Source organism: Dipteris shenzhenensis, unplaced genomic scaffold, assembly GCF_047967505.1.
Source record: "Dipteris shenzhenensis isolate YYH24624 ecotype China unplaced genomic scaffold, Dip_SZ_1.0 scaf0177, whole genome shotgun sequence".
NCBI classification, from domain to species: Eukaryota; Viridiplantae; Streptophyta; class Polypodiopsida; order Gleicheniales; family Dipteridaceae; genus Dipteris; species Dipteris shenzhenensis.
In genome coordinates this window covers 13,967-27,184 of record NW_028239483.1, presented here as the reverse complement: position 1 = coordinate 27,184, position 13,218 = coordinate 13,967, and the positions used below count along the sequence as shown (strand labels likewise).

General features: G+C 45.2%; 2 non-coding genes across 2 annotated transcripts; both read right to left on the bottom strand.

The window, feature by feature from the left end:
• Window positions 1–2,379: 2,379 nt before the first annotated feature.
• TRNAW-CCA (transfer RNA tryptophan (anticodon CCA)) lies at window positions 2,380–2,453 on the bottom strand. Its single transcript has one exon. It is a non-coding gene; the product is annotated as a tRNA-Trp (tRNA).
• A 232-nt stretch (window positions 2,454–2,685) lies between these two features.
• On the bottom strand, window positions 2,686–2,759 carry TRNAP-UGG (transfer RNA proline (anticodon UGG)). The gene has a single exon. It is a non-coding gene; the product is annotated as a tRNA-Pro (tRNA).
• Window positions 2,760–13,218: the final 10,459 nt, after the last annotated feature.

Below are 13,218 nucleotides of genomic sequence, written 5' to 3'. Positions count from 1 at the left end.
TCCCCCCATCCCTCGATCTCTCGAAGAATCAGACGAGTGACTCGTGGGTTGGTTTGTTATCAAAAGCATATGCACCCTCCCAATCCCGGTAGGAATCTGTCCCATACTTATCAAATGATTGCAATAATTACCGCCCCTTCATCCAATTGCGATCGATTCTTCGGGAGAGAATCGATCGAATAACCTACTCACCCGAGTACGGTACCAGAATTTGACTCTGCTGAGGCGGAGTAGCATATACAGCTGGGGGGTTGTCGCACCCGGAGCAGTAGAACAGACTCCGGAAGAGGGGGTTGACCCGTTTCCGGACCTATGAACCCCCGGGATCCGGCACATCTTTTCACCTGCGAGTAGGAAGAATTTCCCAATGCTTATTCATTCTCAGAGGGATGATCCCAATCCCGAATAGGCTCCATGAAAGAATATTCCCAGTAGACCTATCACGAGTATACCAGCTACGGTACCTATAAGCCACAGAGGAATCCTTCCAGTGGTATTGGCCATTTGTCCCACCCCCCCTCCCTTTTAATTTTATTTAGTCACGACTCGAGACACGAACAGTCACAAATAAATCAGGTCTTAGTTTTTCCCAATTGGGGTTATCAAATCTCTTCAGTTTCTAATTGAAGAAGTAGTTGGAAAATGAGACGGCAAGTACGAAGATCAATAAGAGTCCCCGATAAAGGCTTGTACGATTCAATTCCACACTCTGTTTATTCGGGTTCGGTTGCGTCGTGGATTTATAGCTTATATAGGGATTATCGCTGAATGAATTGCATTGCCGATATAGAGCCTGGAAAAAAAACTGTAGGTACAGCTAGTCCGTGGACGGCTAGCCACCTAACGGTGAAAATCGGATAAGTTCTATCTGGAGTCGTTGGTACCTCCTGAGATCTAGTAAATGCATCAGCTTGTTCCAGCGAATCGAAGCGGCCAGTTACTAAAGGAACTTCTTGTCGGCTCTCCGTAAAATATTCATTTGGGCGGGGACTTCCAGAAACGTCGTAAGCCAAACCTGTACTGACGAATAACCAACCTGCAATAGACGGAGAAGGTATAGTAATGCTATGGATGACCCAGTATCGAATACTAGTAATAATGTCAGCAGAAGGACGTTCTCCCGTATTCCCAGACATGTTCAGCTCCGTATATCCCTGCGGGATTAAGGAGGATTGCTTGCCGAGAGGTGTGAGTACCAGTAGATGGAGAATCTACCGGTATACCTGAGCGATCCCCGTTAAGTTGTCATTATTATACCGAGGGTATACCCGAAACATACTGGATTAGTATAGCTAGCCCCCCCTCGAAGCAGCAATATTCCTCTTATTTCGCCGGATAAATAAACGAGTTGTAAATAAACCGAGCGGAGAAACCGTAATTCCCCCCCTCCCCCCGAGTATACAAATCTATCAGTATTTTCTCCGCGTTTTAGGAGAACCTATGGAAAGAATATGATTCTTTTTTTTTCCCCGATTGTTCAATTGGAGGTTCCGATGCTTCCGGTGAGTCTCAACGCGCGTGGTTAACCCACCACGTCTAAGTTTCTTTCGAATGACTTCCGTATCAAATCCTGCCATTAGAACTATAGGATTCTCCATCGAGAACTCGGGGGAACCTGGTCATGTAGGGGTATCTGATACATATAATTGAGATATTAATATCCAATCTTGTCTTGTTCCTCTTTCTGGGAAGATTCGATTCCTCCCACTCATTCAGAGGTTGGAGATATTTCGATGAACTGTCGATCCCATTCCCAGCTTCTGAAACGCGATCTTCTCGTCGGATAAACTGCTCTCATATGTCTACCAAGCTTCGAATCCCCTTTCGATAGTTCCGAGTAACCAATTATTTTTCTACTAACCTATCTGCTAAATCAATTTGGTACTTAAATCTATGCTTACTCCACCGAGTCACTTCGCTTTTCTATCGTCCGCACCAATCTCAACTTCAGTATTATTTGTTGGATTGAATAAGATCCGGCTTATATGATACAAGAGTATCAGCTTAGAAGGAACGAGGAGTGCCCATTAGCACTTACTGATCCGCCGCACTTACCAATCATCTATTACCAATTAATACCTGAATCTTTTTCGGTAAGTATTTGTACTAAATGTATGTGAACCCAAATGGTTGAAGCACTGCTATCCGGAATTGTGTTGGGTTTGATCCCAATAACTCTAGCTGGATTATTTGTAACTGCATATTTGCAATATCGACGTGGCGACCAACTAGATATTCGGTAGAAGACGGAGACTCATTTGCCATATCCTTCTCCCATTCCTAAGATCTCTCTGGTAATCCAGAGGGATCGGGAAATGCAAATTCTTAGTATGTGTGGGTATTGGTCGAACCAGCTGATACCGACTTGAGTCGGAGAAACACGCCCTGTAGGATTTGAACCTACGACATCAGGTTTTGGAGACCTGCGTTCTACCGAACTGAACTAAGGGCGCTCCATTCCCCACGTAAGCCAGTTTCCATTCTAATCAGAATCTGCGGACATCCGGACACGGGAATAGAATCAGACTCTTAATCGGAGTGGTTCTTTCACCGACCAGGAGAGAGGAAGATAAATGGAATGTCTCTTGTGGGGGAATCAGTTGAATAACACAAACAATCTACCCAGATGGATTTCTCTTGTCACCAATTTCTCACCAATATCATTTTGGGATGTACGGGGAACAATAGGGATGACAGGATTTGAACCTGCGACATTTTGTACCCAAAACAAATGCGCTACCAAACTGCGCTACATCCCTATTGGTCTCGATCTCCGACTGGCATTCTCGGTATTGAGACGCGTGATCCAAGTAATTATAACTGATAGCCACAGAACTTGACTACCCACTTAAGAAGTAACCATGTCCCGAGAGGATGTCGCCTCCGAATCATTCCCAGACCGGAAGAATCCGATTCCCTTACTGGGGTTGGTCGTGGTAAAAATACTGGAAGAGACACATCATCTTCCTAGTCGATTGAAAAACGAAGGAGAATTCACAATGCAAGATGTAAAAATTTATCTTTCCACGGCCCCCGTGTTGGCTACGATATGGTTTGGGCTGCTAGCCGGTTTACTAATAGAAATAAATCGATTCTTTCCAGATGCCTTGATATTTCCATTTCTCTAGTCGGGGGGAGGCGGGGGTTGAGCAAAACAAAAGTAAGGTGGGAGAAATAGATCGATTTCCGTGAGGGGAGCAGTGAGCGATCCATTCATTACTGGAAATCGATAAATCGGGAATTCTATTAATGATTTATTACTGAGACGGTATCTTCCCATCCACTCCTCCCCCATTTCCTTCACTTATTTCAATGAATCCTATGGCTAAAAGTAGAGATGCGAGAGTAACTATTGCTTTGGAATGCACAAGTTGCACCCGAAAAGGGACTGACGACAAATCTCTAGGTATTTTTCGATATACTACGCGTAAGAATCGTCGCAATACACCTACTTGATTGGAATCGAGGAGATACTGTCCCTGCTGCTACAAACATACCATTCACAAAGAGTCGAAGAAATAAGTGATCTGTTTCTAATCAACTGGAAAATAATCAATAGTTTTCGGAAATGTCATGAAAGGTATCACGAATAAATCTAAGCAGTCTTCGCGTAGACGTTCTCCATCCATCCGATCCGACGAGATTATTGACTACAGAAATATAAGTTTACTCCGTCGATTTGTAAGTGAACAGGGAAGGATTTCACCCAGATGAATGAGTAGGTTGACCCCGAAACAACAGCACTCAATAGCTGTCGCAATCAAAAGAGCTCGTATTTTAGCTTTGCCACCGTTCTCGAATAACGAGAATTAGACCTTGCATTGCTAGCGACTAGACAATTAAGTTCTAGTTTGAAAGATTTGGCATTCAACCGACTACTCGATCCTATTAACCCTAAATGGAGAAATGAATAGGAGTCGGAACCAATACTCCGGGTGGAATATTTGTAGTTTACTACCGTCCGTTCCGCCTCTCCGGGAGACAATATCCGGAGAGGTTTCTTATTTTCAACCAGTAGATTCGTATACTGGTAGTTGTGCAATCTCGGAAAAACAGTGAGTATCTAGGATAGCTATCTATGCAGGTATTTTGCGATTCAGATAAACTCGATTTTCATATAAATTGTGAATCATCCTATTATGAGAAATTCCATTCCCTCGTGCTGCTGCATTGATCCGGGCAATCCGTAAGCGACAAATTTCTCTCTTTCGATTACTCCTATCTCGATAAGCAGAAGCCAATGCTTTCATTTCCTGTTGATTCGCCGTTCTAAATAGCTTTGAATGAGCTCCCCTAAATCCAGATGTAATTTCAGGAATACTTTTGCGACGTTTCCGAGCCACAGATCCGCGTTTTACCCTAGTCGTTGAGTGTTTACCCTCACAAAATATCAAAATTATTCTTTGGGGACTCTGTCTGTCACACTGGTGATACAACCCCCCCCCCCCCCCTTCAGTCCCGAATGAATCCCACCTCTCTCATATCATCGGAACCGTCTGGATGCATCCTTCTAGCAAGAAGACGGAATTGCTAAGTGTAGATCTGGTGGCATGCACGGTCGCGGTGGCACACCAAAACTCTCAATTCCCGCACTCCTGATATCCGAATTATTCGGATTAGTAGGATATCCTGATATCCGAATTATTCGGATTAGTAGGATCAGAAATAGTTGAAATAGAATCTGAATCTGGTCACTTAATTCTTTTGAAAGAACAATTCCCGCAAGAGACTTTCCTATCTGACGTAGAAAATAATGATTCCAATGGCTTTTGCTACCTTAACCTTCCCGTCCACAAATCCCCGAGATCAGATGCCTCTTGATAAAGAAGTTGCACCAGAGGGAGTTATGGATTCCAAAGTTTCCGTAGTATCTTCCTCGACAGTTGGGTCCTTCCTATACACCGGAGCCTATGATTTCCCGATGACGGGGGAAATGGAATTACTGTTGGTAAGTCGTATAGTTTCCAATCCCCGGCTCCACTCAAGACTTGAGAGATCAGGTAAAGAGTTTCATCCTAGAAAGACTTATTTGTATAGTAACGGTATTTCACTTCGGTAGTTGGCTGGATGGTTGACCCAAAGCAAAGCTACCGCCATTGCAGGGATTCCAGCAGAGATATGGGAATCGATATCCTCATCCCCACGTCGCTTAGTGATTTTTTTAGTATCACTGATAAGTTGCTTCTCATCTCACACTAAGATGATTGGATTTGCACCAATCAGAACTATGAATTTTCGTCTCTCAGTAAAGGATATAGATGACGGATCTTTGCCTAATTACAGTGAAGGGATCTTGCTGCGACACCGACCCCCCAATATCATTTGGTTTACGATTCAAACGTGTCGCACATACACCCTGGTACATACCCCTCTGCGTTGGGGGCACCCCCGAAGGGCAGGGGATTTTGTTCCAATCTCCATTGGTTGTCTTGCTTTCCTAATAAGTTGTTGATTGGTTGGCATATCCAAAAGATGCAGGGTTTTGGGGTTCGGACTATTCCTAACCATGGAGGACACCTCAATCATTGAGTTGGTAGAATCCTTATCTCCCGGGCAACCTCATATAGAAAATATGGGAGATGGAATAAGTGGTGGAGATAGCGGTGATTCACACAAGTCATAAACCTGGGAGAGGGAGGAATTGGGTGTTGCTCCTCCCCCCCCCCCCCCGCAAATCAATATTCGTGAATGACATTTGGTAAATACCCACACCCAAATAGTATCGATTCCTAAAGTACCGGAATGTAGGGATCTCCCCTGTTCATATCGGGAGACTCCTCGTGAGTCCCGGACATTCCCCACCAAGCAGTAGAAGTTACTAAATTAATCTTGAATCTGGAGAGTTTTCTGATGCTACGGGATCTACAATACCATGATTTTCGGCTTCTTTCGCTGACGTAAAAACGTCTCTTTCCATGTCTTCGGAGATCATCCATAAAGGTTTGCCGGTTCTTTATACATGAACCCTAGTAATACAATCACAAGGTTTCGATACTTCTTCTGCTTCCATAATACATTCACCCGCCTGTCCATCATAATGGGAACTCGCAGGTTGATGAATCATAACCCTGATTCAGTATCGTTGCAATTCAATCCGAAGACAACCGTACGGGCAGCTCCTTCTGCATACGGCTCCGTGTCTGACTACCAAATATTTTGCAAGTGGAAGAATCCCAATTCCAGAATCGGGTGGGGTTCTTATCTCTTATCCAGAGCCAGCTTCTTAGAAATTACATATACCACCCTTTCTTACCAGAAGTACTATGGTGGTTCCGTTGCTTCATCCCTTCCAGCAATCCCAAGGTTTTATATGGATATTCTCTACGGGAGATAGAATCAAGATCCTTCGATTCGGGATAAATTGTAGGGATTCATCCCTCACCCCAGGATTTCTGCGACGCTAGAGTAGATGCACTTACTGGTGGTGAATCCCTACCGAAGAATTTCCTGACTCACTTCACTATCTCGGTGCTTCACTACTTCGGTCCTTGCACACATACCTAGAATTCCACCAAGTTTTAAGTGCCATGCTATTATTACCGCAATCGGGCGGAGGCATAGTTTCGACCCATACAAATCATTGGCGCCAAGCGTGAGGCAGTGCTATACGTTTGGTTATCTCTCCTCCGGTTGAAATGGAAGATCCCATTGAAGCGGCTAATCCCATGCAAATGGTATGTGCATCCGGTACAACAAATTGCGTAGCATCATAAACAGATATTCCTGATAATACTGCCCCCACCGGGAAAGTTTGTATACAAATACGTATCCTTGGTTTCGTCCTCCCATTCAAGTACATCATGATACCAATCGGTTGATTTGCAATCTCGTCATCCACTTGCTGACCCAAAAAAAGAAGCCTCTCTCGATAGAGACGGTTGATCAGGATAGGTCTCCGCGCCCCCCTCCTCCGGAACCGTACGAGCATCGTTAGAAGCATACGGCTCCAGTGGTTCCGGTATACCAGCATGGGTCCGGTACGAGAAGGAGCAAAACAGGTTCTACATCCCTTAGGAAGAGATACTTCATGTATCACCGTTAATGAAAACCTCTTTCACCCTCCCAATCTAATCCATTTTCCAGTATTCCATTTATGGTTCAGGTTCGTCTCTTCGGTCTCCCAAACATCTTGAACCATATCTCAATTGGTGGGGGGGGGGGGTACACCCCCCCCTCCCACCAATGTTTTCTTGTTCATAATTGAGTCCCTCTCAAAAGAATCTTTAGGCTCATTTTCTACTTCGGGGAGATATAAATCCGATCATTATTTGTACATGTAGAACAAATAGTTTCATTTCCTCTTTCCCCACTCCATCTTTCAGATCCCGCACCCCACCCCGACTCACTGACTAATTCAAGTCCCATTCAATCTTGTGGTTATCCTTGTCATCATCGACTCGCGGGATTTAGCGACCGAAGCCTGGCGAATCTGTTAGTTCCAACTAGCCATGGATTCCGACGATTGATGGATCTTTTATCGAATCTTTCGTTCCAGTCTCACGCGTTCGACTACCAAAGAATCAGTCTGAGTGAGATAGAGACACATCGCTCGGATGAGAAATGATGGGGAGTAGCTCCATACAACTCGATATGTCTAACGAGTCGCACTATACGTCAATCCGAACCGCATCCTCTTCCCCAGGTAGACGAAAGGGCACCTTCGGAACACCAATTGGCATACGGAAACCGGTAGTAAGTTGTAGTTGTCTCTTAAACGAAAGCGTAACACCCGATGGAAGTGGAGGCTTGTGTTGTATTATAACATGTCTAGTCGGAATGAATTTGCATCTCTTGAGGCGTCTACTCGTGGAATCCGTGGTACATAGCCGAGGGATCCGAGATCTGATTGGTGGTGGAATATTTCCCGCGAGATAGATGGGACCAATCTCTACGTTGTTGCGTAAAAGATGTAAATGCTAAAATATCTATGTCTTTCCCTCCGCTAGGAGGGGGGGATTCTCGGCTCCCCACACCGATACGTCCGCCTATACACCAATGTATTTACACGTATCATTCCAAGTGGGATCTCCATTCAGGATTGAAGAGAGTCTCTTCCACTTCTTTATAGCGCAGGCTTCCGACGCGAGAAAGTCACGTAGTGTCCATTCATTTTCAACAAAGGGGTTTCCAACGGGTTTGCCTCGGTATCGCGTTCATACTGTTGTACTAAATGATCCCGGTCGCTTAATTTCTGTACATCTAATGCATACGGCTCCGGTCTCTGGTTGGGCTGGTTCAATGGCTCTGTATGAATTAGCGGTTTTCGACCCATCTGATCCTGTTCTTGATCCGATGCGGAGACAGGGTATGTTCGTCATCCCATTCATGACCCGTATCGGAATAACGAAGTCATGGGGGGTTGGAGCATTACCGGAGATACCGTAACTGACGCAGGTATCTGGAGTTATGAAGGTGTAGCTGCAGCTCATATTATCCCATCCGGTTTATATTTCTAGCTGCTATCCGGCATCGGGTCCATTGGGACCTGGATTTGTTTCGCGACGAACGCACGGGAAAACCATCCCTCGATCTACCCAAAATTTTTGGAATTCATTCATTCTTATCAGGAGTACTTCGCTTTGCTTTTGGAGCATTTCACGTAACTGGTTTATTTGGGCCCGGTATCTGGGTATCGGACCCCTATGGATTAACCGGTAAAGTACAACCTGTGGATCCGGCTCGGGGAGCTGAGGGTTTCGATCCCTTCACTCCGGGAGGAATAGCTTCTCACCATATCGCAGCAGGTATTTTAGGTATACTAGCCGGTCCATTTCATCCTAGTGTTCGTCCCCCCCAACGGTTATACAAGGCCCTACGCATGGGGAATGTTGAAACCGTTTCGTCCAGCAGTATCGCTGCCGTTTCCTTCGCCGCCTTCGTAGTTTCTGGGACTATGTGGTACGGCTCCGCCGCCACTCCAATCGAGTTATTTGGTCCCACCCGTTACCAATGGGATCAGGGATATTTTCAGCAAGAGATAGATCGGCGGATCCGTGCTAGCAAAGCTGAAAATTCTGGTTTATCGGAAGCGTGGTCCAAAATTCCCGAGAAATCAGCTTTTCATGATTATATTGGTAATAACCCAGCCAAGGGTGGATTGTTCAGAGCAGGTGCTATGGACAACGGTGACGGAATAGCTGTCGGTTGGTTAGGGCACGCCGTCTTCAAGGATAAGGAAGGTCATGAGTTACTTGTGCGCCGTATGCCCACCTTCTTCGAGACATTCCCGGTGGTCCTGGTCGACGGGGAAGGCATCGTAAGGGCGGATGTTCCATTCAGACGGGCGGAATCAAAATACAGTGTTGAACAAGTAGGTGTAACTGTCGAATCTCATGGTGGTGAACTAGATGGAACTAGTTTCAGCGACCCCGCTACGGTGAAGAAATATGCTAGACGTGCCTAATCAGGCGAGATCTCTGAATTTGATCGTGCCACTTTGAAATCGGACGGTGTCTTTCGTAGTAGTCCTCGAGGTCGGTTTACTTTTGGTCATGCCACGCCTGCTCTTATTCTCTTCCTCGGACACATCTGGCACGGTGCTAGAACCTTGTTCAGAGACGTGTTCGCCGGTATCGATCCCGACTTAGATTCTCAAGTCGAATTTGGAGCATTCCAGAAGTTGGGGGATCCAAGTACCAAGAGACGAATCGTTTGAGAGATCTTCTCTTTGTCCATCCCAATTCCCAGATTCGGGTATTTAATCAATGAAATTATTTGTAGCAACCACTCCCTATCGCAGATACACCCAGGTAATTTAACCACTTGGTCCGGTTGAGTGGTTCGGGCCTGGGGGGAAGGAAGTTAGTGGGTGCCGTTGGAGAAACACGAAGAAAATACTAAGGAATTTACAAATTAGTGCGAAAGTCATCCCCGAAATCCCATTCCACGACCGAATCCACGGAAGCATTGGTTTATACATTTCTACCGGTAGCCACTCTAGGTATAATATTTTTTGCCATATTCTTCCGAGAGCCACCCAGGATCCTTAGTAAGGGGAAGAAATGATACTTAACTTCCTGGAGAAACAGCTATCTCTCCCGCGCGAGTATCCCTCTTCCACGAGCGGAAGCGCCAGAAGCACCAAAAGCACAGGGAGGGGGGGAGAATAAGAGACCTTCCTTCGTTACTATAGGAAGGTCCCCCAGTCTAATCAGTCCTCATGTTCTTCGAAGGGATCTCTAAGCTCCGCGGAGGGTTGACCAGAAGCGGTATACAAAGCATAGCCGGTAAAACTGACGGGTGGGCGAGATATAGAGATAGCGACCAGAGTTGCAGTTTCCGTTGCTAGGTAATCCAAAACAGTGATGGTTCGTTTTCAGTATAATAGCATATAAAGTTATCAACTCTCAATCAATCGAATAAGTTATACGGCTACGAAGATTATCGATGACACCCCAAAAGGCAAACCTAAGATTAGTGGTTTGGGAATCTCTTTAAAACCACTCAATTCGGAATATGGTAAAGTTGCTCCTGGTTGGGGGACTACTCTCCCGATGGGATTCTTCATGGCTCTATTTGCAGTATTCCCAGTCACCATCCCGGAAATATATAACTCCTCCGTCTTACTGGATGGTATCCCGATAAGTTGGTAAAAAAAGACCGGATTGTTATTCCGAGCTCCCCCAGCCATCATAGCTGGGGAGCGGTAGGAAATCCCTCCCGCGGAGGGGTAGTTGAACCGCGTAACTCAAACTTCCAAGGATCTTGATAATACGGGTGTGTGACTCGTTACAGTCAATCTGGTTCAATAGATAGACGATCTATTTCCTATAGGGGAGGTATTATTATCTTGCTGGATAGCGGTCGGGTGATTAGCATCCAAAGCGCAAGGGTTAATATATTAATCAATAATGTCTGAACTATGATTAATTCGTATGAATCTACCACTCAGACTTCGCCACAGGATTGTCACCCAACGTCGAATAGAAGATCCAACCTCTTATTTATAAACCGAGGTAGCTATTAATCATATGTTTGATATAACACTTCCGTATTTGAGAATTGAGAATAAATACTCATACTTGATTGCGTCTCTGCTTCGAAACACTAACCGCTTCGTTCCACAAGATGTTAACGAGGAAGAATTGCCACCCATTCAATCTTCGTACCTAGTAATGAGGGGATTCGTCGGAGTGTAGTGGGGATCTAAGGTTCACAGATATCCAGATATTGACATTGAAACGATAGAAACTCTATCCATTTATTTATCTCGGTTATTCCCCCGGATAAACCTAACGATAAGACGAAGAGATTCCTCGAGACGCTGGAGTCCTTATTTCCTCCCATGGCCAAAAGCCGACACGAGATTAAAGCAAAATTCCGACGGAATCTTTCACTAGTCAACTCACCTTCTCCTTCCCACGGATCGGAATGTGTCCGATCAATATATTTCGCCACACGAAGTGATTAGTAGTAGAACGGAGGGTTACTCAGACGTTTTCGTTTAAGCCGTATGAGGTTGAATACTCACGTACAGTTTGTATGGGGGGGGGTCGTAGAAGCCCGCCTATCTTGATAAAGTATACGATTGGTTCGAAGAGTGTCTTGAGATTTAGGCGATTGCTGATGACATTACCAGTAAATATGTTCCTCCTCATGTGAACATTTTTCATCGCTTGGGGGGAATCACATCGACTCGTTTTTTGGTTCAGGTAGCTACTGGTTCCGCCACGACTTCTCACTATCGTCCGACCGTTACAGAAGCTTTTTCCTCAGTTCAATATATAATGACCGAAGTGAATTCTGGATGGCTAATTCGATCTGTTCATTGATGGTCAGCAAGTACGACGGTTTCAATGATGATTCCACACGTATTTCGTGTCTATCTCACAGGAGGGTTCAAAAAACCTCGTGAATTAACTTGGGTTACTGGTGTAATTCTAGCCGTACCAACTGTATCTTCTGGTGTAACCGGATATTCCTTGCCTCGGGACCAAATCGGTTACTGGGCAGTTAAGATTGTAACCGGCGTACCGGAAGCCATTCCTCTAATAGGATCTCCGTTGGTGGAGCTACTACGAGGAAGTGTTAGTGTAGGTCAATCTACATTGACTCGTTTCTATAGTTCACACACTTTCGTCTCACCGCCTCTCACAGCTGTTTCTATGCTAATGCACTTCCCGATGATCCGTAAACAAGGCATTTCGGGTCCCTTGTAATGAAAATCTATAATCCAGCGGATGGGTGGTATTGATTGATCTATCCGCGGGAGGACCCCAATCTACAAGATGAGGGGTTATTTTTTCCTTGCCACTAGTCTTTCTCACCAAGAGAAATAGAAGACTCCTTAGTGGACCGAATTCCTATCTCGAATTGTCGAGGGAAATGAATTGAAGTGTCTGGAGGCGGAAGATCGGATTATGGGAGTGTGTGACTTGTATCGAAACATAGGCTATGCAGATCTTATACCGAATGCTGCCACACTAAAGTATGTGTCTCCGCTCCAACTCTCCCCAACCTCATAATTGGGGTTTAAAACTTGGATATGAAAACACTTCCCTTCCTATGAGGTGTTTTGGGGAATGCTTCCTATGGTCGAACTCATCCTTAAGGCTCCGTCTAATCCCATGCATACCCGAGTCACAGGCAGTTTCACCCCTTCAAACATATGGTTTTCAAAATGCATCCACTTCCTCTGCATTTGGTACGATGCGGAGAAACAACCGTCGGAGTAAGAGAACGATCCGGGGGAAGAGGAAGCCGAAGTTGTAACAAGTTAAGATCCCGCACAGGTACTGTTTCTCAAGAGTCTCGTATCTGTGGGTAGATACGACGCGTGTGTGGGATACGAGATCATCCAAGAAGCTTCTTGAGGAGAAATTTCTTAAGCTCACTCGGATAATAAGCTATTCCGTAGAATAACTCTCCGTTTTTCAAGGGTTCTCGCTTCGGGAAGTATCAGAGATTATTATGAAGTTACGACTCCTCCGGTTCCCCACTGGAATTTGTAAACGGAAATATTCGAGGATTTGCTTGAGCCGGCTGATAAGAAATCTCCACGTCCGATTCTACCGGGGGAGTGAGAAGTCTATCCCAATAACAAAAAAACCTGACCCGAGTGATCCTGTTTTAAGAGCAAAACTAGCCAAGGGTATGGGACACAACTACTACGGAGAACCTGCTTGGCCCAACGATCTCTTATATATATTTCCCGTAGTAATCTTAGGAACCATTGCATGTACCGTAGGTTTGGCAGTTCTAGAACCATCGATGATCGGT